The sequence below is a fragment of the Oreochromis niloticus genome, linkage group LG3, assembly GCF_001858045.2.
Source record: "Oreochromis niloticus isolate F11D_XX linkage group LG3, O_niloticus_UMD_NMBU, whole genome shotgun sequence".
Classification (NCBI taxonomy): Eukaryota; Metazoa; Chordata; class Actinopteri; order Cichliformes; family Cichlidae; genus Oreochromis; species Oreochromis niloticus.
Genome location: NC_031967.2, coordinates 81,369,964 through 81,390,010, shown reverse-complemented (window position 1 = coordinate 81,390,010; position 20,047 = coordinate 81,369,964). Strand labels below are relative to the sequence as shown.

Genomic DNA, 20,047 nt, shown 5'->3' with positions numbered 1-20,047 from the left:
GTGATAGGGAATTTGGTCATTTTGTGGGTTGGAGCCCCATTGGTCATTGACTCTATCTTGTGATGGTCATTTTGTGGGTTGGAGCCCCTATGTCCACAAGGATAGGTCTGCCTCAATCTTACTCCGGTTTGGGAGTGTAGATTGTTGTTTCAAATTATTTTAATTAAGGTTAGGACGAGGAGTTTGGGACCCCTAAGAACTGTTTCTCGGAGGCAACGCTCCCTGCTGGATAAAGATATTTATCCTTCACCTACCCTGAAGAGTAGGGATAGTACGGTCGACAGCCGGGGAGAACTTGGGAACCTCCAAAATTGCTAGGGGTGAAATTGTTTCAAATTATTCTAAATTTGTCTAGAACGACAGCGGCGTCTGTTAAGAAGCGCATTTTCTCGGAATTAACGCTCCCTCCTGGGTAAAGACGTTTATCCTTGACCTAGCGGCGACTAGGGTTAGTACGGTAGACAGCCGGGAAGAACTGGGGAACCTTCGAAATTGCTAGGGGTTGGAGCCCCTATCTGCGCTTGTTTGGCTACCTGTAAATTAAGTTAGGGCTAGAAATGTGGACGGAACGGTTGGAGCTGGTCCGGTGAATTGGTCGCAAAAAAGTCTGGAACTTTATCGGTTGGAGCCGTTATGTTAAATTCATCGAAATTGGTAGGAGCTAAAAGGCCTAAAATCTGTGCAGTTGTAATTAAAAGACGTCTGTGTAATATAAAATAAGAAATCTTTGCGTGAAGGGAGTCTCTGTGTCAGCAGTGCACTGGCTGTTGATTTTTATTTTTAGACGGTGTGTGTTTATGCAAAGGAGGCAGCTGCTGCGGAGCGCATGAGATGATTGTTGCTTTCGGTTTCGGGTTATCTAGCTTGATAACTATTGTTTGTAGATGTTTTTAAATGCCTGTGACTGAGATGCTGGTTTTGCTTATTAGAATTGTATAAATACAGTTTGAATATATTAGTGTGGATGTATAGTAATTGAAGAGATTCTGGCAAACCGTCAGGCGTCTCAGGAGGGGAAAGCCGGTGCTCTACCTGCACTGTGTATAGTGCTGGCGGAGCGCTGCTGACATCGACTGAGAAAATTGTCAGGCGGTGGAAGGAATACTTCGAGGACCTCCTTAATCCCACTGACACGTCTTCCGAGGAGGAAGCAGAGTCTGGGGATGAGGGGAATGACCCGCCAATTTCCGGGGGCGAGGTCACTGAGGCAGTTAAACAACTCCTTGGTGGCAGAGCCCCTGGTGTTGATGAGGTCCGCCCCGAGTTCCTGAAGGCTCTGGACGTTGTAGGGCTGTCCTGGTTGACACGCCTCTACAATGTTGCGTGGAGATCAGGGGCAGTACCCCTGGATTGGCAGACCGGGGTGGTGGTCCCCATCTTTAAGAAGGGAGACCGGAGGGTGTGTTTCAACTACAGGGGGATCACACTCCTCAGCCTCCCTGGGAAAGTCTATGCCAGGGTGTTGGAAAGGAGAGTTCGTCCGTTAGTCGAACCTCGGATACAGGAGGAACAATGCGGTTTTCGTCCTGGTCGCGGAACACTGGACCAGCTCTTTATCCTCTCAAGGATACTTGAGGGTGCATGGGAGTTTGCCCAACCAGTCTACATGTGTTTTGTGGACTTGGAGAAGGCATTCGACCGTGTCCCTCGGGGTGTCCTGTGGGAGGTGTTGCGGGAGTATGGGGTGTCTGGCCCATTGCTACGGGCCATTCGATCCCTATACAACCGTTGCAAGAGTTTGGTTCGCATTGCCGGCAATAAGTCGGACTCGTTCCCGGTGGGTGATGGGCTCCGCCAGGGCTGCCCTTTGTCACCGGTTCTGTTCATAATTTTTATGGACAGGATTTCTAGGCGCAGCCAAGTGGCGGAGGGCTTTCGCTTCGGTGGCCTCAGAATCTCATCTCTGCTTTTTGCGGATGATGTGGTTCTGTTGGCTTCATCAGGTGAAGGCCTCCAGCTCGCACTGGAACGGTTCGCAGCCGAGTGTGAAGCAGCGGGAATGAGGATCAGCACCTCCAAATCTGAGGCCATGGTTCTCAGCCGGAAAAGGGTGGAGTGCCCACTCCGGGTCGGGGATGAGTTCCTGCCCCAAGTGGAGGAGTTCAAGTATCTCGGGGTCTTGTTCGCGAGTGATGGGAGAAGGGAGCCGGAGATCGACAGACGGATTGGTGCTGCGGCTGCAGTGATGCGGACGCTGCACCGGTCCGTCGTGGTGAAGAGGGAGCTGAGTGTAAAAGCGAAGCTCTCAATTTACCGGTCGATCTACGTCCCTACCCTCACCTATGGCCACGAGCTGTGGGTAGTGACCGAAAGAACGAGATCGCGGATACAAGCGGCAAAAATGAGCTTCCTCCGAAGGGTGGCTGGCCTCTCCCTTAGAGATAGGGTGAGAGGTTCGGCCATCCGGGAGGGGCTCAGAGTAGAGCCGCTGCTCCTCCACATTGAAAGGAGCCAGTTGAGGTGGTTCGGGTATCTGACAAGGATGCCTCCTGGGTGAGGTGTTCCGGGCATGTCCCACCGGGAGGAGGCCCCGGGGCAGACCCAGGACACGCTGGAGAGATTATATCTCTCGGCTGGCCTGGGAACGCCTTGGTGTTCCCCCGGATAAGCTGGAGGAGGTGGCTGGGGAGAGGGAGGTCTGGGCTTCTCTGCTTAGGCTGCTGCCCCCGCGACCCGGCCTCGGATAAAGCGGATGAAGATGGATGGATGGATGGATGGATGTATAGTAATTGACTGAATTTTGATAGATGTATATATTTTGAGCCATAAATGCTGGTGTGTTTTATTTTTTAGTTATGTGTGTGTGGTGTGAGCAGCTATGAGAATGATTAGAGGTTTCAGTTTTTTCTTTACTTGCTCTTTCTGATTATGAAAAGCATGGCTAAAATACTTGTATGAAAGCGTATTTTGAGTGATTTTAACCGTGTGAATGCTGTCAGTATTTGATTTGAGTGACTCTGCGTGATTTGTCTGAGTGAGTGAAAAGGTGGAAGTTTGAGAGAAAAGGCAGTGTGTGTGAGACGATTCATGTCTGAAAGAGGTTAGAACATTTAAAAGTGTGTATGAAATAAGGGTGTATTGTTATTAGATCAAGATTTAGGAGAATTAAAGAGGGTTTTTAGACTATAAATACAAAGAAAGACAGAGTCTGCAGAAACAGGAAATGTGTGCCTGTGGTGTGTCGGTGACAGGAAACCGTGTGTGTGTGTCTGTGACAGGAAATGAATGCCCATAAAAGGGGAACTCACTGTGACAAGTGTGCACCCAGAGTGAGAGACAAGTTATACTTTAGGTACATGACGCAAATGAAGCTTTTAAGAAAAGAAATGAATATGATATTAATGATATGCTTTAGTGTGCCAATATAGGTGGACTTCTCTCAACATGGAACTTTGGGCAAACCGGTAAAAAGGAAAGATTAACATTGGGACAAATAAGCCAGTTTTTGGCTAAAAGTTGATAGCTTCACCTGTCACTCTGTCCGGACCCTGAGAAGAAGCTTAAAGGACAGTCAATCTCCTGATGAAGACCGACAGAACATCGTGGACTAGCGGCAAAAGACAGTGCAAGTGAAAGCATTAACACTGACGACGACTGATAGTCCAGCAGTATGAAAAAGCACGTGATGCAACATACACAGTTGCTGGTGAAGAACAGTGTGACATGACTGTTTGAAGGCACTGAATGTCATATTTGCCATGCTGGGAATAAATCTAAAAGAAAAGACTGTAAAGAAACAGAGAAGAAGACAACAGCTGAGTTGAGACTGTGTTTGCTGGAGATTTGAAGGCCACACAGGACACTGTGAAGGAAAAGGACCAGTGTCAGGTGAAGCCGAACGAGGTTGACTGCGAGAATACAGGGTATAATTGGATTGAAAATTGAACTCATGATTGTTTAGTGATGTCCACCATATCACGTTTAAAAGAGGTAAACATGAATTGAAAACACACATACACAAATTGTTACATGTGAGATTATTTTTGAAACGAATCAGAAGTGAGATAGTTTGAATCTAAAGCTCAGTGAAAAGATGCATAAATTAAATATGAATACATAAAAATGCAATGAAGATGCAGCTTACACTTAATTAAGATGATCACATGTCATGCAACGAAGAAAACAGCTTACACTCAATTCACATGAAATGCAACGAAGAAAACGCTTATATTCATATTCATGTGACATAATTGGTATTTGTGACAGGAAAGAGAGAGAAGTGGGTCGTTTAAGCACTCGTGATAATAATGAAAATGTCTTAGTTTTGTTATTTTCAGGGGCAAGCAGACCTGGATCAATTCTCCACTCCAGCGGTCGGAAGAAATTATAGGTTAACATCAATGGATAAGTTAAGGCAAGTTTCTGGTTGAATTGTTCACAGCATGATGTGTCCAGGAACCTGAAAGCAAGCCCTAACTCCTGGCTGAAGACCAGGAGTGCTTTATTTAAGGTGGGAGATCAAAAAGTTTGGGTTAGTAATTCGGGGAAGGAGAAAACTGACTGTTTAAAGTGGAAAATTGTGAATGAGTCGGGAAATCCTGGAAGCCATAGATGCAAAAATAACACATACAAATAGAAAATGCATTAACCTTACAAAGACAAGCTCATGAAGATTAATGCATAGACATTGATTAAACCTGGCTAAGAAAACAAGCATACGCAATGAAGATCAGCTTGCTAATTGTATGAGTGATAGAATGGTGTGAATGTTTAATAAAATAGACTTAAAGCTTGAAGTTGAAGTTGACTCAAAGAAGTTATATGACAGGGGAGTGAGTTATGGAAAAAACAAAAGAAAAGTGATTAAAGTAGTTTTTATAAGAGTGTCTTAGGAGTGCTCTTGTTAAAGCAAGTGATTAGGATAGAAACATAATGGTAAAGCAACAGGATTATTGATTACGGTGGTCAGGTCTGTTCAGAGGTGCAGATTTGGACAGGAAATTTATAATTTAGTGATGATACGTTGTTGTAAAGGGGGACCATTGTTGTGTGGGAAACGGTGCAGCTTTTGACGAGGTCCAGGTTGCAGTAAACGGGTGAACTTTGAGATTGTTTCAGATTTTTGAGGCTGTTGTTTTATTTTAAGAGAGGGAGTTTGATTAAACATGGATATGTCTGAGAGGGGCCCAAAAATTTTTGTAGTAGTGCACTCAGAAAAAACCTGTCAGGTGATTTTGTTTTGTACTTTGATGAGCTAATAATCAGCTCTCTTTTTTCATTTTTGTTCTAAGCAGGCCTGGAAGAGAGTGAACTGACAGCGCTGACAAAATTTCCGAGAACGAACATAAGGTGGGCTTCTCCAGATTATAATTGGCTGAGGAGAGGGCTACTTCTGGGGACCTGATTGGTTGTGAGTCTCTGTCTAAAAGGATTGTAGCGATTCAATCCAGTCAAAAGCATAAAGAATTATTTTTCTAAAAAATAAAATAAAACAAACGAATGAGCTCATTTTGCTATTGTGGAGTACCTGATTATTTGTGCAGAAGGCTCCAGTAATGGTGAAAATCTTGTGTGAATGTAGGAGAGTGAAGGTGTGTGACTGGACTAAGGTGGGGATGAATAAATGTGGACAAAAAAATTTACCATGTGAGGAAAAGAAAGGGGATGCTTTGTTTTGCTTTTGCCATGAGCAGGACAAGTGGGAGACTTAAATCTGGGGATGTTGATTTTGGGTTGTTGATGTTTGCTTTGAGAAAATTTCTTTTTTTACTGGGGTTAGATTATGGTATTACATTATATTGTTGGGAGAATGCTAAATGCTAAAGGGGAAACATTGTTTGATATAACTCATGTTACTATTAACTGAAGAAACACATGACTGATGACTGTTCTGTTTAAGTTTTCTTTGTAATAACACAGATTGGATCATAAAGGGGGAGTTGAGTATGAAATGTAAAGTACAGGTTTTGTTTCCAGGAAGTTCCAAGGATACAGGCTCTGGATGGAGCGAGGACTTCGAGAAGATTTGACATGATGATTAAATTGATTTTATTCCTTAAATACAGGGTTGCAGGGCCGGAGCAGAGAGGAGGATTGCTGAGCTGTTCTGAGAAATGATATGACTAACCTTGTTGTTTTAATTTCCTAACCTTGGGTGAAGCATTTTGAGTTTTTTGCCACATGAGATGTGTCAAAAAAAGAGAGGGATTTAAGCTTTAATTTGTTTGATTTGAAATAAGTTTTAGGATGATTTTATTGGGGTTTTTTGATAATTTAGATATGGTAAAACTGAGGCAGGAATTGTTATTTTCATGTTTAAGTTAAAGGATTAAAATGAACTGAATCCTGTTTAGAAGATAAAAGGCCGGTGTTCATGAGAAGTTGTACACCAAATTTAAAGGGAAATTGTGGGACATTTTTGAATAAAAGATATGCTTTGGGGAAAACTAGCGAAGATGTTAGGAGTAGAAAAGGTTTTATTTCTTTTTGATTTCTAGGATAAGTGGTTATAATGCAGGCTTACACATACAGATATTACATAGATTTATTTCTGGGGTAGAGGAGAGAGCTTCTTAAGAGAGTGTTAAAAGTGTCGCTGACTCAAATGAATAATATTGGAGATTATATATGTAGAAATGATTTTTTCTTACACATTGCGATCGTGCTCATTAACAGAGTTGATGTTCGGTCCATTTAAGGTCATAAGCTTCGATGAGCGCGATGTCTCAGTCGATATATTGCGGGGGACTTGGAGCAATAGAAGGATAAACAGCATTCACGCTTACAAACACACATGATTTAAACATAGGTGAGGCCAAAGGCCTGGACTTGATGTAGCTTTTAACTGTGCAGCTCCTAACTTGCAGGAATGGTGTGGAATGTAGTGAATGAATGCATAACATGCTTACAGTTACAAACATGACATAGATTTATTTTATAGGGCAAAGGTGGAACACATGTTGCTTTGTTTCTGCTTAGCAACTACTGAGGTAGAAGGTGTTAAAGATAAGTACGCAATAAGTGAACAGGAAACGTGTGGGGGTGAGACGGGTGAAACAAAATGTTGTAGATAATGGAAACTTGTCTAACTGGCATTAACAGTAACGTTTGCATGTTATGTATATGCTTGAAGCAAAAAGAGGCGTAAATCCTGATAGAAATTTTGAAGCGTGCTTTCTAGCGGAGATTTAGGCTGACATGGGGCTGGTGTGTATTTTACCCTGGGTGTGTTTAATAGAACTAAAAGCGTTGCTCACACACATAAAGAGCATTGAGATTAAGTAAAGTTAATATAAAGGATAGGGCCCAGAACATGATATTGTGAACCAACTTTGAATAATTAAAGGAACATGAGATGAACACAGTAGATTAGTGAGGTGTAGCAGAGAGAGGCTGTTTGTTTTCTATCCTTTACAGGAGAAGATTTCCACAACAGAGGGTCAGAGCGGGAACAGTGACCCTAAGGTCCATAACATCATGAGTGGACAGGGAAGCAGCTGAATGGGCCGAGGAGTGACACAAGAAAACGGTGTGGTGACGTCTCTGAAAGAGACGTCAAGAGAGGGAGTGTCAGGAATAGTAAAATATTATGCTGCTATTATTTGCTGCTATTTTTATGATCATTATTACTATTCCATTAATTATTAATATTGATATTGCATTTAGATGTTTAAACATATTGGCACCCAATTAAGCTTTTATTACAGGTCCAAGAAGAACCACTTTAAACTGTTGAGTTGAATCTATAATTCTAAATGCTTTTCAAAGCTCCTATAATCTTAAATGTTTCTGTGCAGACTGCAGGGACAGGAAATATACTCTGTGCAAAAGGAGACAGGAAACGTCATGCTTTGCAAAAGTGAAACTGAAAGCAGAGTCTGAGTGCAAGCTAAGAGCAGGGTATTTTTTTATGTATTTATATCTTTGGATTAAGCTTTTAGTAGAGGCTCTTGATTAAAACATTTACTCAACATATTACATATATAGTTCCAATTGGGGTATTACATGTAAGGATGAGCCTCTGTTCTGGTGAAAGGTCAGAAGTGCAAAGGGTGAGATGAGAGAGCATTTAAGGACGAGACACACATACACACACATAGTTTCAGTTGTGTACGTGCTGGCCTTCTGTCTGGTGGAAAGGTTACAAGGTTTAGCTGATGAAGTGAAGGGTGAAATAAAGGGCAGCCGAAGCTGAAACACACATACACATACATATAAGTAGACTCATTTAGCAGGTAAAAGTTAAGATGTGTTTTGCTTAAGTTTGCAAAGTTTGGGTCCGTACGTGTTAGTTTGTTCCAGGAAGTACACCAGATGTCCCAGAGATAAGCGACAGCGAAGGCGAGCTGAGGGGAAGCACCTGGGTTTGAGCCGAAGACGATGTTCTTTTTAAACTGTGTCAAAAGTTAACTGAACGGTTGTGGTTTTGGATCGACGTAGGAGATCTTGAGTCTGCCTGGCAACAGAAGGGGGCTGTACTATCTTACCCCTATAAAGCCTTTGTTCTGACTATTGTAAGACAGTTCAACACTGAATCTGCACAGTGTTGGACTCCACATGTGTATTCATTAAAATGTCATCTAATTGCACCCGGCAGGATCAGTGGTCATTATTTTTGGTCTTCCTCCTCAATTTCTGAACCCTTAACACCTCAGATTTCAGTGTGCAGGAAAAGGACATGAAAATGAGTGGAAGGAGCATTTTATGTAAAATATTTGATAGATGAAGTTTGACAGCAGGTTGACCAGGGTGGGCTCAGGGGGGTTTCATGGGGCCACAGCACCAAAACAAACTGTTTCATCCATGAAGTGAATTTATTTGAAGCACAAACAAAGTGAACGAACATTTAACAATCAAAGTGAAGATTTCACATCCTGCACACGTGCACATCTTTAAAAAGCACTGACTGACATCACTGTGAACTGAAACGTCTGCATGCATGAGTCCATAGTTACAGAGAAGTCCACCCAAGGAGGACTTTGCTACCAGCTGGGCTGGAAGCTCCGCCTCCTGTCCCCCATTCATGTGGTGGGAACGTCCTCAGACTGGGGGGGTCGTCCTCGCTCCTGCTGATGTCTGAAAAGAGACGAATGCGGAGCAAACACGAGGCTGTAACTGAGAACTACAGTAACTTATTACTTTATCTTTTCATTGTTGTTCATGAGTGTTACTGAAACTGAGTGTGTGGAGTGTAATCACAGTGTGAGACACACAGGTCTGAGGGCTGCTCCACTGCGTCCCTCACAGCCCGTGTCCTCCTCCTCCTCCTCCTCTCTGTAGTTCCCTCACGCTCTCCATCTTCATCTTTGCTAACAGGGAACAAACGTCTGTGTTTCTTTCATGTCAGCTGATGTTGTTCCAGCTGTGACGCTGAAAGCTGAGCTCCTGTCTCATTATGAGCGACAGCTTCATGTTTCATGGTTAAAGTAAAAGGATGAAGTCTGTCCCTGAGCCTGTGCAGACTGGATTTGTTCAATGTTAAAGTCATGATGCTGGATTTCACTGTGACATCACCAAACCGTTCCGCTTACCTTCGTCTCGTCACGTGTTTTCACGTTAGTCGGCTTTAACGATGCGCTCGTGCTCTTTTTACTCCTTTCTTCTTGTTCCAAAACTAGTGATGTGCGGATCGATACTGAAATATCAATTCCTCCGATACCAATCATTTATGTTCTAGAATCGATTCTCACATTAAAATATCGATATTTTAGTAATTTAGAGTACATTTGTAGTTTATCATTAACAGGAACACAGTGGAAAGAAACTATAACATTCGGATTGTCTACATTCAAAGGAACTACTTCCTCTTCTGCCTTTCATAGTCATGTGCAAAATACGGCTGTATAAATGTGTCTCGCAGCCGCTGGCATGCGCACATGGTGGAGCGTAATAGTGCGGACGTATTTTACCTCCACAAACAGCTGAGACGTGGTTTGCGATACATGTGGCTCCAAGAGTGAGGTGTTGTGGCCATACTAGGGAGACATTCAAAAGGGCTGTTGGGGGGTAATAAATACATTTTACAGTGTTTATTTATCGGATAAAATACGTTAAATGTCACCGTTATTATTGGCCGGCCCGGAAACAGCGGGGGTGTCCAAATTCAGAGGCTGCTTCCACCTGAGGACCCGGCCTTCGCGGTCTAAAGAAAGTCGGGTAGTACGTCACAGGCTCCCTCGGTGGAGTGAAACTCTGTCGTCTGCTCCTTGCTATCTAAAATATAACCGGGCGCTGGCGTAAATTCTCGACCGTCTCACACTTTGTTTAATGAGTTTTCTCTTTGACGTTTATTCAGCTGTGTGAAAACCCCGGAGGAACCCTCCCGAGGGATTAATAAAGTTAAATTTAATTTAACTTAATCTAATAACTTTAATCTCAGCCAAACCGATTTAGTCACGGACAAATAAAACACTGAAAAAGCCAAACAATAACATTTTTAAGTTATCAAAGTGACTTATATATCATGTTTAACCCAAGTAGTGAAAGACTGTTGGGGTTTGAAAACGATGTGTCGATCGGCTCCGATATTTGAAGTTTACACAGCTACATTCTCACCTGAAAATATATGAAAATAAGTTTTTTTGCGACCCAGAAAGAGAAAGACTAAGTAGCTGCCGCCATTGTTGGAAACTGGAATTGGCTGGGCCGCGCTATGAATTCTGCGATATGGTTTTTCAATTTTGTTGTCCGAGTGGAAAATATGGGGAAAAATTCGGGAGAATGGTGGCTCTGGGAGATTTTCAGGAGAGGCACTGAAATTCGGGATTCTCCCAGAAAAATTTGGGAGGGTTGGCATGTATGGTTGTGGCAACATCACTAACCTTGTCAAACACCTCAGAGTAAATCACAGAATATGAGGAGCGTATGTTGAGGCGAACTGAAGAGGAGGAGAGGGACAGGTGCTGCTAGGGCGAGACAGGCGTCTCTCACGGAGTCCTTTAGTGTAATCATCATTCTGTAATCATTTTGATGCTATAATTTGAGATACAATAAATAAAATAAGTTTTTGTACAAAGTATCGGTATCGGATCAGTATCGTCGATACAACCCTGAATATTACTTTGTATCGGATCGGAAAGACAATCAGTGGTATCGCACATCACTACTAATAACTCACAACAATGAAATGGTGCAAATGTAAAATCCTTGGGGCTCTATTTTGAGTAACTTTATGATTGGCTGCATGTGATGTGGGGACATGTGGCAATTCTAACAAAAACAAACATAACTTAGGCTGCATGTAAATGGGCATCAATGTTAGAGTCACCTGTCTTTGAACGCCACACCACCGAGTCCTCCTAAACACAGCTCAGAGCTATGTTTAGTGTCCCACTGTGACGCGCTGATGTCCAGATTTCACCAGTTTGAAGAGAACATCCACTCACTGAGACTGCACCACCTGCTGTCTGAGGTTCAGGAGAAGAGCAGCAGCTGCAGCAGCTGACAGGTGGAGACGGTGGAGCTTGTTGTTCCTGTGTGAACAAACTGTAAGTTTGCTTTGTTTCCTCCTTTAACAGTTTGACTGTTCCTGTGATGTTTGGAGCAAATGTTCAGCTCTTATTTCAGGACAAACTTTGATCGTGTTTGAAGACTAATCCACATGATTATAGATTATTGATGAGCTGGAATCAAACAGTCTGACTGATTTCTTCATAAACAAACCGTGTTTGTTTGTTTGTGTGTGTGATCAGGGGAAACACTGGGGGCTCAGCCCTGGAACCACAGCAGCTGTTTAAAGTTACTGAGTGTGTTTGACAGTAAATGAATGTAAATGTGAGACACTGTGTGCTCACAGCTAAAGGCTGCAGTCAGCTGTGTTAGAGCCTCTTTCACACAATGATCCTTTAATAAACACTCAGAGCTGCATGTTGATGAAGCAGTCATGTGTGAACTTGTGTGCTGACATGTTGACAGTGTGACTTCAGAGCTTCTATTGAGCCATAATGGCTCCTTTAAACTGATCAGATGCTCTCCTACTGCACTCTTCATCTCTCCTCCTCCTCCCTCTTGTCCTGGTTAGAAAAACAAACCAATCAAACTGTGTCCAGATTATTTATCAATTTATTTTAAACATCAGCTCAAACTTAATCAAACACGTCATTACTGCAGTCATCATCAGTCAGCGCTCTGCTGCTCATTCCTGTTGGTTTCTGTTTCCACTCAGTGACGTTTTTCACTCTGACGCTCTTTGAATGCTCAGACCTGCAGATAGTTTAATAGGACAACAAACTGTAACCAGTGAAATGTATGGAGAGAAATTTGCCTCCAAAATGCTCCGAATGGGAACAACATGGTCCATCAGTGTAAACTAAGATTTATAATGTGTGCATTAGTTTGTGTGTAACCTCTGAGGACTCACAAATGCCGCTTTCAATCCAACACAAACACAAATCAGTCTGATTACATGTTTGACAAAAACCTGAACAATGACTGATCAGCTCAGTTTATCATGCTCACCTTCACTAACCTGATCATTGTGTCTTTAAAAACCTTCCTGTGGGTCAAAGGTCTAAACTTCACTAACATCTCTCTCCATCGTTTGCAGGCAGAGGAGACGTGCTGGCAAAGTTTAAACTTCATCAACATTTACACTTTGTTTTCTTCAGGTTTCACTGCTGCTGCCTAAAAACAAAGCAATGATACCAACGATGAAGAACTCAGTCTGGACTTATTGTTTGCTTCATCTGTGACGTCGAGCTTTAGCTCTTTAACATGTTAAATACATTTTCCTGTAACACAGGAAATAAGTTGAATAACAGCACTGATATCAGTGACAGTCCAAAGACTTTGGTGCTTGGCGAAGCCACCAATGTTTTAAGAGCCTGTTTTTTCCAGATGAACTGGTCCTGCTGCTTCAGCACTAAAGCTAAATGCTACTAACTGCACATAATGTCCTCCTGTATATATTCACTTCATGCATATAATGTTGTGTCTCTTAGTGCACAGTCGAGGAGCGCGTCAGGATACACTTCACTGCGTGTTGTACTTCTATAACTGTGCACGTGACAAGTAAAGACTCTTGAAAGGACAGTATAGGTGACCGCACTGATGCCTGTTCATAATTTCACCAAAGCTAATAAACTGTTGGCTAAATGTTCTCGTTGTCAGAGGTAAACAGAGGTGAGAAGAGCAGATAATAAGGATTAAATATAATAATATTGTGTACTTTATTGATCCACGTGGGGAAATTCCTCTCTGCATTTAACCCATTCACTCAGTGAAGCAGTGGGCAGCCGTTGGTCGCCCGGGGAGCAGTGTGTAGGGACAGTACCTTGTTCAAGGGTACCTCAGGATAGCTGTTCAGTGTATTTGAATCCCTGACCTTCCAATCATGTGGCCACCACTCTACCTACTGAGCTATCCCTGCCGGTGAACTGCTGGAGAACTAAATGCTACTAGTTGTCAGAGTATGAACTATCTCGCTGGGTATACACTGTGATTTTTTCAGTCACGTTATTCAGCTCGTGCTCAAATTGCTCAAATAACTGAATCTCAGGGGTTTGTAGGTCACAAAGGTCTCACACTATACAGCCCTGATGCAAATAGATTTGATTTTCTTGTGATTGCTGATCAGGAGCTGGTCGTGAGGTGTTAATTGCTTGTGTGTCCTACACGATGCACGAAACATGACTAAGGTGAAACTCAGGCCGATTTCCAAAACAGTCACATGAGTGAAAAATGGTCTCAAGATGGTCCAAAAATCACACAGTGTGCCCAACTTAAGCAGTCAGCTTGGTGCTGGACATTGTTACTGACATAAAGCTGCTCTCTGCAGCCATGTTTGACCTTTGTAGGACTACAGTAATGGAGGATTTGGAATCAGAATCAGAATCAGAATCAGAAATGGTTTTATTGCCAAATGTTGAGCAGGTTTGCAACATTAGGAAATTGCTGCGATACTTAGTGCAAAACATTCTGTCAGACAACGCTTAAAGAAAACATAAAAATAAAAAATTAAAAGTGCTAAGCAGATAGATATATACATGAGTGCAGGTGATGATCAGTGCAAAAATGGAACAGATGCAGTGAACACAGTATAGGGTCATGTGTTAGTGGTGGGAACAGTCATATGGTTATTGTTCATGAGTCCAACAGCAGAGGGGAAGAAACTGTTCTTATGGTGCGAATGGACCGACTGTGTCCAGGGTGAGAAGGGTCAGCTGTGATCCGAGCCCCAGTGTCCTAGAGGTGTACAGGTCCTGCAGAGGAGTCTGCAGCCAATCACCTTCTCAGCAGAGCACACAACACGCTGCACCAGGACACCAGATGTTCAACCTCCCTCCTGTAGGCAGACTCATCCCCCTCTGAGATGAGTCCAATAACGGTGGTGTCATCTGCAAACTTGATTAGCTTGACAGACTGGTGGGTGGAGGTGCAGCAGTTAGTGTACAGGGAGAAGAGCAGAGGAGAAAGAACACAGCCCTGAGGGGAGCCGGTGCTGATGGTCCGGGAGTCCGAGACATTCTTTCCCAGCCTCACATGCTGCTTCCTGTCCGTCAGGAAGCCAGTGATCCACTGGCAGATGGAATCAGGCACGTTCATCTGGGAAAGCTTGCCTTGGAGATGGTCTGGAAGGATGGTGTTGAAGGCAGAGCTGAAGTCCACAAACAGGATCCTGGCGTAGGTTCCTGGGGAGTCCAGATGCTGAAGGAGGCTGAACTCGGCTCTGTGACACTTTTTGTAGTGAACTGATGAAAGCTGTGTCTCAGATGGATGTTAGTCCAACACATCAGACACGACCTCTGCAGCTCTCAGTTGATGTGCACATGAATGATTTGTGTTTCCTCTGCAGGTGAAGGTAGAAAGTGTGTGTGAGCTGAATTGAGCAGCATGGATCAGTGTGAGGACAGAGAGGAGGGAGTCCCTCCCTCTAAAAGCACTCTGTGTGGGGAACATGAGAGCCAGACCAAAGCTCAGAGGTGAGATGACCATCTCTAACTGTCCATGACTCTTCTCCATGTCACAGCTCAGCACTCACATCACTGCTCCATCATTATTCACAGGAACCCACCTGGACCTCCACCCAGCTCTGTGTCCTGTAAGAGTGACCGGTCTAAAGGTGCCATCGTTTGCCAACATTTAAACTCCTGCTGCTCACAGTGGGACCATCAATAATCCTGCACAGTGTAAACGACCTCTTGGTGGCGCACTGTTGTTACACTATAAAACACTTGTTTAGAGTTTCTTTCTGCTTAGCCTGCAAACCTATTTCTCTTGGGATCATGATTATTCTGAGTGATTGATATGATTTTTATGAGTATTCTAAGTCTTCATCAGCTTCTGTGGCTTCAAATGGAAAAACAGATTTTACTTCTCTGACAGGATCAATGGGAGACCTGCTGGACCTCCACCCAGCTGTGTGTCCTTACAGAGTGACGCGTCTAAAGGTGCCATCGTTAATTTTAAAGTCCAGCCTGTGTCTGCAGCAGAGAGGTGAGCTGTTAGTAACATGAACTCTTTGAGTTGGTTGGTTGCTAATACAGGGAGTGCAGAATTATTAGGCAAGTTGTATTTTTGAGGAATAATTTTATTATTGAACAACAACCATGTTCTCAATGAACCCAAAAAACTCATTAATATCAAAGCTGAATGTTTTTGGAAGTAGTTTTTAGTTTGTTTTTAGTTTTAGCTATTTTAGGGGGATATCTGTGTGTGCAGGTGACTATTACTGTGCATAATTATTAGGCAACTTAACAAAAAACAAATATATACCCATTTCAATTATTTATTTTTACCAGTGAAACCAATATAACATCTCCACATTCACAAATATACATTTCTGACATTCAAAACCAAAAGAAAAACAAATCAGCGACCAATATAGCCACCTTTCTTTGCAAGGACACTCAAAAGCCTGCCATCCATGGATTCTGTCAGTGTTTTGATCTGTTCACCATCAACATTGCGTGCAGCAGCAACCACAGCCTCCCAGACACTGTTCAGAGAGGTGTACTGTTTTCCCTCCTTGTAAATCTCACATTTGATGATGGACCACAGGTTCTCAATGGGGTTCAGATCAGGTGAACAAGGAGGCCATGTCATTAGTTTTTCTTCTTTTATACCCTTTCTTGCCAGCCACGCTGTGGAGTACTTGGACGCGTGTGATGGAGCATTGTCCTGCATGAAAATCATGTTTTTCTTGAAGGATGCAGACTTCTTCCTGTACCACTGCTTGAAGAAGGTGTCTTCCAGAAACTGGCAGTAGGACTGGGAGTTGAGCTTGACTCCATCCTCAACCCGAAAAGGCCCCACAAGCTCATCTTTGATGATACCAGCCCAAACCAGTACTCCACCTCCACCTTGCTGGCGTCTGAGTCGGACTGGAGCTCTCTGCCCTTTACCAATCCAGCCACGGGCCCATCCATCTGGCCCATCAAGACTCACTCTCATTTCATCAGTCCATAAAACCTTAGAAAAATCAGTCTTGAGATATTTCTTGGCCCAGTCTTGACGTTTCAGCTTGTGTGTCTTGTTCAGTGGTGGTCGTCTTTCAGCCTTTCTTACCTTGGCCATGTCTCTGAGTATTGCACACCTTGTGCTTTTGGGCACTCCAGTGATGTTGCAGCTCTGAAATATGGCCAAACTGGTGGCAAGTGGCATCTTGGCAGCTGCACACTTGACTTTTCTCAGTTCATGGGCAGTTATTTTGCGCCTTGGTTTTTCCACACGCTTCTTGCGACCCTGTTGACTATTTTGAATGAAACGCTTGATTGTTCGATGATCACGCTTCAGAAGCTTTGCAATTTTAAGACTGCTGCATCCCTCTGCAAGATATCTCACTATTTTTGACTTTTCTGAGCCTGTCAAGTCCTTCTTTTGACCCATTTTGCCAAAGGAAAGGAAGTTGCCTAATAATTATGCACACCTGATATAGGGTGTTGATGTCATTAGACCACACCCCTTCTCATTACAGAGATGCACATCACCTAATATGCTTAATTGGTAGTAGGCTTTCGAGCCTATACAGCTTGGAGTAAGACAACATGCATGAAGAGGATGATGTGGACAAAATACTCATTTGCCTAATAATTCTGCACTCCCTGTAGACATAGACTAGTTTATGTTAGCTAATTCGTGACAGAAGCATTGAGTTAGTGGAGAATAATAACACTGAAGCTAAAAATCTGTCTCACTGTTGTGCTGCTCTTTGCTGCAGCAATGAGTTTATTTAAAAACTTTCACTCTGTCTCTGCAGCAGGAAGTGGGTCTGCTTTGTTTGCTGGCTGAGCTAAAACAGGAAAATCCACTTGTTAGCTGTAGTGTTTGTAACGAGGCTAAAGAGGAGAAACAGGGAGAGAACTTTATTAATCCCTCAAGTTTGTTCCTCCGGGATATTCAGTTAAACAACAGCTGGAAGTAATCAGGTACAACAAGACAGGGAGAACGCACAACTTAACAAAATCATGTAGAGACACAAGACATGGACCGTACACAGGCAGGGGCGGTCCTAGGCTGATGGGTGCCCCGGGCACCATCATCAAAATGATAAAAAGTAAAGGCTTGAAATACTTTACATGTAATGAGTCAATATTATATATTAGTTTGACCTTTTAAGAAGAATAGCAGACAAATCAACAATACAGCTCTTCTAATTAATGGCTAATTAATATTATGCTGAACACAGCGCAGACATGCAATAGAGTCTATGAGCTCCATCAGTGTCTCGCGCTTACTTTTCACGTATATGTGTGTGATAGAATTTAGAAAACACATCGGTGCAAACTACAAGTCTGTATCATGAGGTTGTCGTGGAATTTTCTGATAAAAGTCTGCAACACAGAAAGAGCTGTGGTCAAGCTATTTATTACTGCATGCATACAGGAGAGCGAACACACATCATAACATCACAGGTCTAAGTTATGAGCGCTCCACCCTCAGGATGTCTCAGCTCTTTTATACTGTGCTGGCATGACGTCGGGGCACCATGAGTACCAGCAACTTTCTTTTTGACAGAAAGTAACTGTTATAGTCCTGTGACCCAGTGTTTATGTGTTTTCTGGGTTAATTAATATTCTTTGATTTAGTGTTAATCATGGTTCAGTTTCCTGTCCTCTGTACAGTTTTTTTTTTTTTGATACGGGCGACATGGGCCGCTGCTCAGGGCGGCATCGCGGCACAGTTTAACATATTTTGGGGCGTTCTTATTTCACATCCTTCAAACATCTAAGCTTCAATAGAAACACATGAAAGTTGCAGTCGTGGTTGCTTCAGCATCTAGCTAGCCTCCTGAAGAGGAGAATTAAGGGAAAACATTTTTAAAGTGCCAGGTCATTTCAAATGCAGCGTTTCTGTTAGCTCAAAAGCATCAGCTGAGAAAGTAACAGACAAAAAAAAGAGAGCGAACCTCCCTCAGAGATGGAGAAAGATAAGAAAGGACAGGAGCTTACATTTAAAGATTACATTTAAAGGTAAAAACTGCGTAGTAGTGTTGGATAAACTGGAAATGTAAATCTCACATTTGTTTTAAATCAGATATCGGATTTATACATGTGAATTTTTGTGATTTTCTTACTGTGTTTGTGAGCTGAGAGGAAACGAAAATTGAAATTGAAGGAAATGAAAATGAATTTGTAACAAAACTCAGTTTTGTCCAGTTTTCCTGTAAAAAGCTGAACTCTAATCTAAGAGGATGTTACTGACAGGAAACAGCTGCATTATCTGCAGTCTGTGTCATCACAGCTGCTTCAATCATGTTTGTGTCTGCAGAGGTCAGAGGTCACAGTCTGCAGGGTCCAGCTGTCCGTCTGTGAGGAGTGACCGGTCCAAAGGTTATAATCCAGACTTCAGTGGTGAACCTGGACCAACGAGGTCAGAGAGCTGTGATGACTCCTTTACATGTTTGTGTTTCCTGGATAAATCTGACCTGAAACATCCTCAGATTGTTACAAAGATTCATTAAAAAGAAAACAATGAAAGAGAAAAGATCCAAATGTTCGACTTGGTCATTTGCTGTTTGAGGACAGTGATGCTCATATCTGTGGGGAAAGTGTGACCTGAGTGGGTTCATGTTTGTCTTTAAAGAGCTGCTCTGATTCTCTTTGTGTCTGATCTGTGAAACAGTCTGAGAGGTCACACAGAGACCCAGCAGCTAAAGCCTGGATCATACTGGCTGCTGTTACTCCATCAGGACAACACTGAACCACAGTGGTGTGGATGTAGTGGATCAATCCCACCATACTGATGCTCAAAGTTAATCACAGGGAACAAAACCAGATGTGACCTTCAGATTGTGACCTTTGGAGTGGACGATGCAGATTTCAATAGAGAATAAATGTTGTTGTTTTTCAGCTGTGAAAAAAGAATCTAATTTTCTGAACTTAAGACTTTATGATGCTGAAAAAAACATGGAGACTATAACACAACATTTCCACTGTATTCATAGAATGAATGTAAAACTGTCAGACATTCATTAAATATGCCAAATGTCCACAGAAACATCAGAGTGTCAGATGTGAAGCACTCAGTGATTTTGATCAAATGACTCATCAGTTATTGATCTGTACTACACTGATCTACCACGTTAGTAAAGCTGGTGTTCTGGTGGTGGAGGGAGACCTCGGATCATGTTCTGGTTTTGGAGCAGTGATCTGCTGATGGTTCAGTTTAATGAGCTTCTTCAAAATCATCCCTGACATCACCACTGAAAGGACGTCCATGAAAACAGACAGAAAATTACTGATATGTTCACAATATGAGAGTTTAAAACTTGAAAAACTTGATTGAGATGAAGTTATTTGAGCAGAAACTGCTGGATCTTTATCCTGTGCTTGATCTAATTCTCCATGTTTCCTCCACAGAGTGGACCAGCAGAGCTCAGAGGTTCCCAGTGGTCAGTCTGCCCAGCAGCATCAAACACAGCTGGACTCCATATTTATGGTCTGTACATGTACAACAACTACTGTTACATCTATTCTGTTCACAGTCATCTCCATGCTGCTCTTTGTAGACCAGTGGATTGTCAGTGTGTCCAACATGGATCTGATGTTTGGCTCCATGATTTCAGTCTGATTGGCTCATTCATAAATATTCTGTTCCAGCTGCTGGAGGACAACATCATCACTTTTGTGAAGAACGAGCTGAAGAAGATCCAGAAGGTTCTGAACCCAGA

General features: G+C 42.8%; 2 long non-coding RNA genes across 3 annotated transcripts; one reads left to right on the top strand and one right to left on the bottom strand.

Annotated features, from left to right (window-relative positions):
- Positions 1-8,729: 8,729 nt before the first annotated feature.
- LOC109199808 (uncharacterized) lies at positions 8,730-9,455 on the bottom strand. 2 transcript variants are annotated; one of them, XR_003219004.1, is made up of 2 exons: positions 9,139-9,455; positions 8,730-9,015 (listed from the first exon to the last, which is right to left on the bottom strand). It is a non-coding gene; the product is annotated as an uncharacterized LOC109199808 (long non-coding RNA). The 2 variants fall into 2 exon arrangements; XR_002060109.1 differs by having other exon boundaries at positions 9,153-9,455.
- Positions 9,456-15,240: 5,785 nt separating this feature from the next.
- Positions 15,241-19,796, top strand: LOC109199809 (uncharacterized). The gene is made up of 3 exons (XR_003219002.1): positions 15,241-15,372; positions 18,646-18,747; positions 19,737-19,796. It is a non-coding gene; the product is annotated as an uncharacterized LOC109199809 (long non-coding RNA).
- The last annotated feature ends 251 nt before the right edge of the window (positions 19,797-20,047 follow it).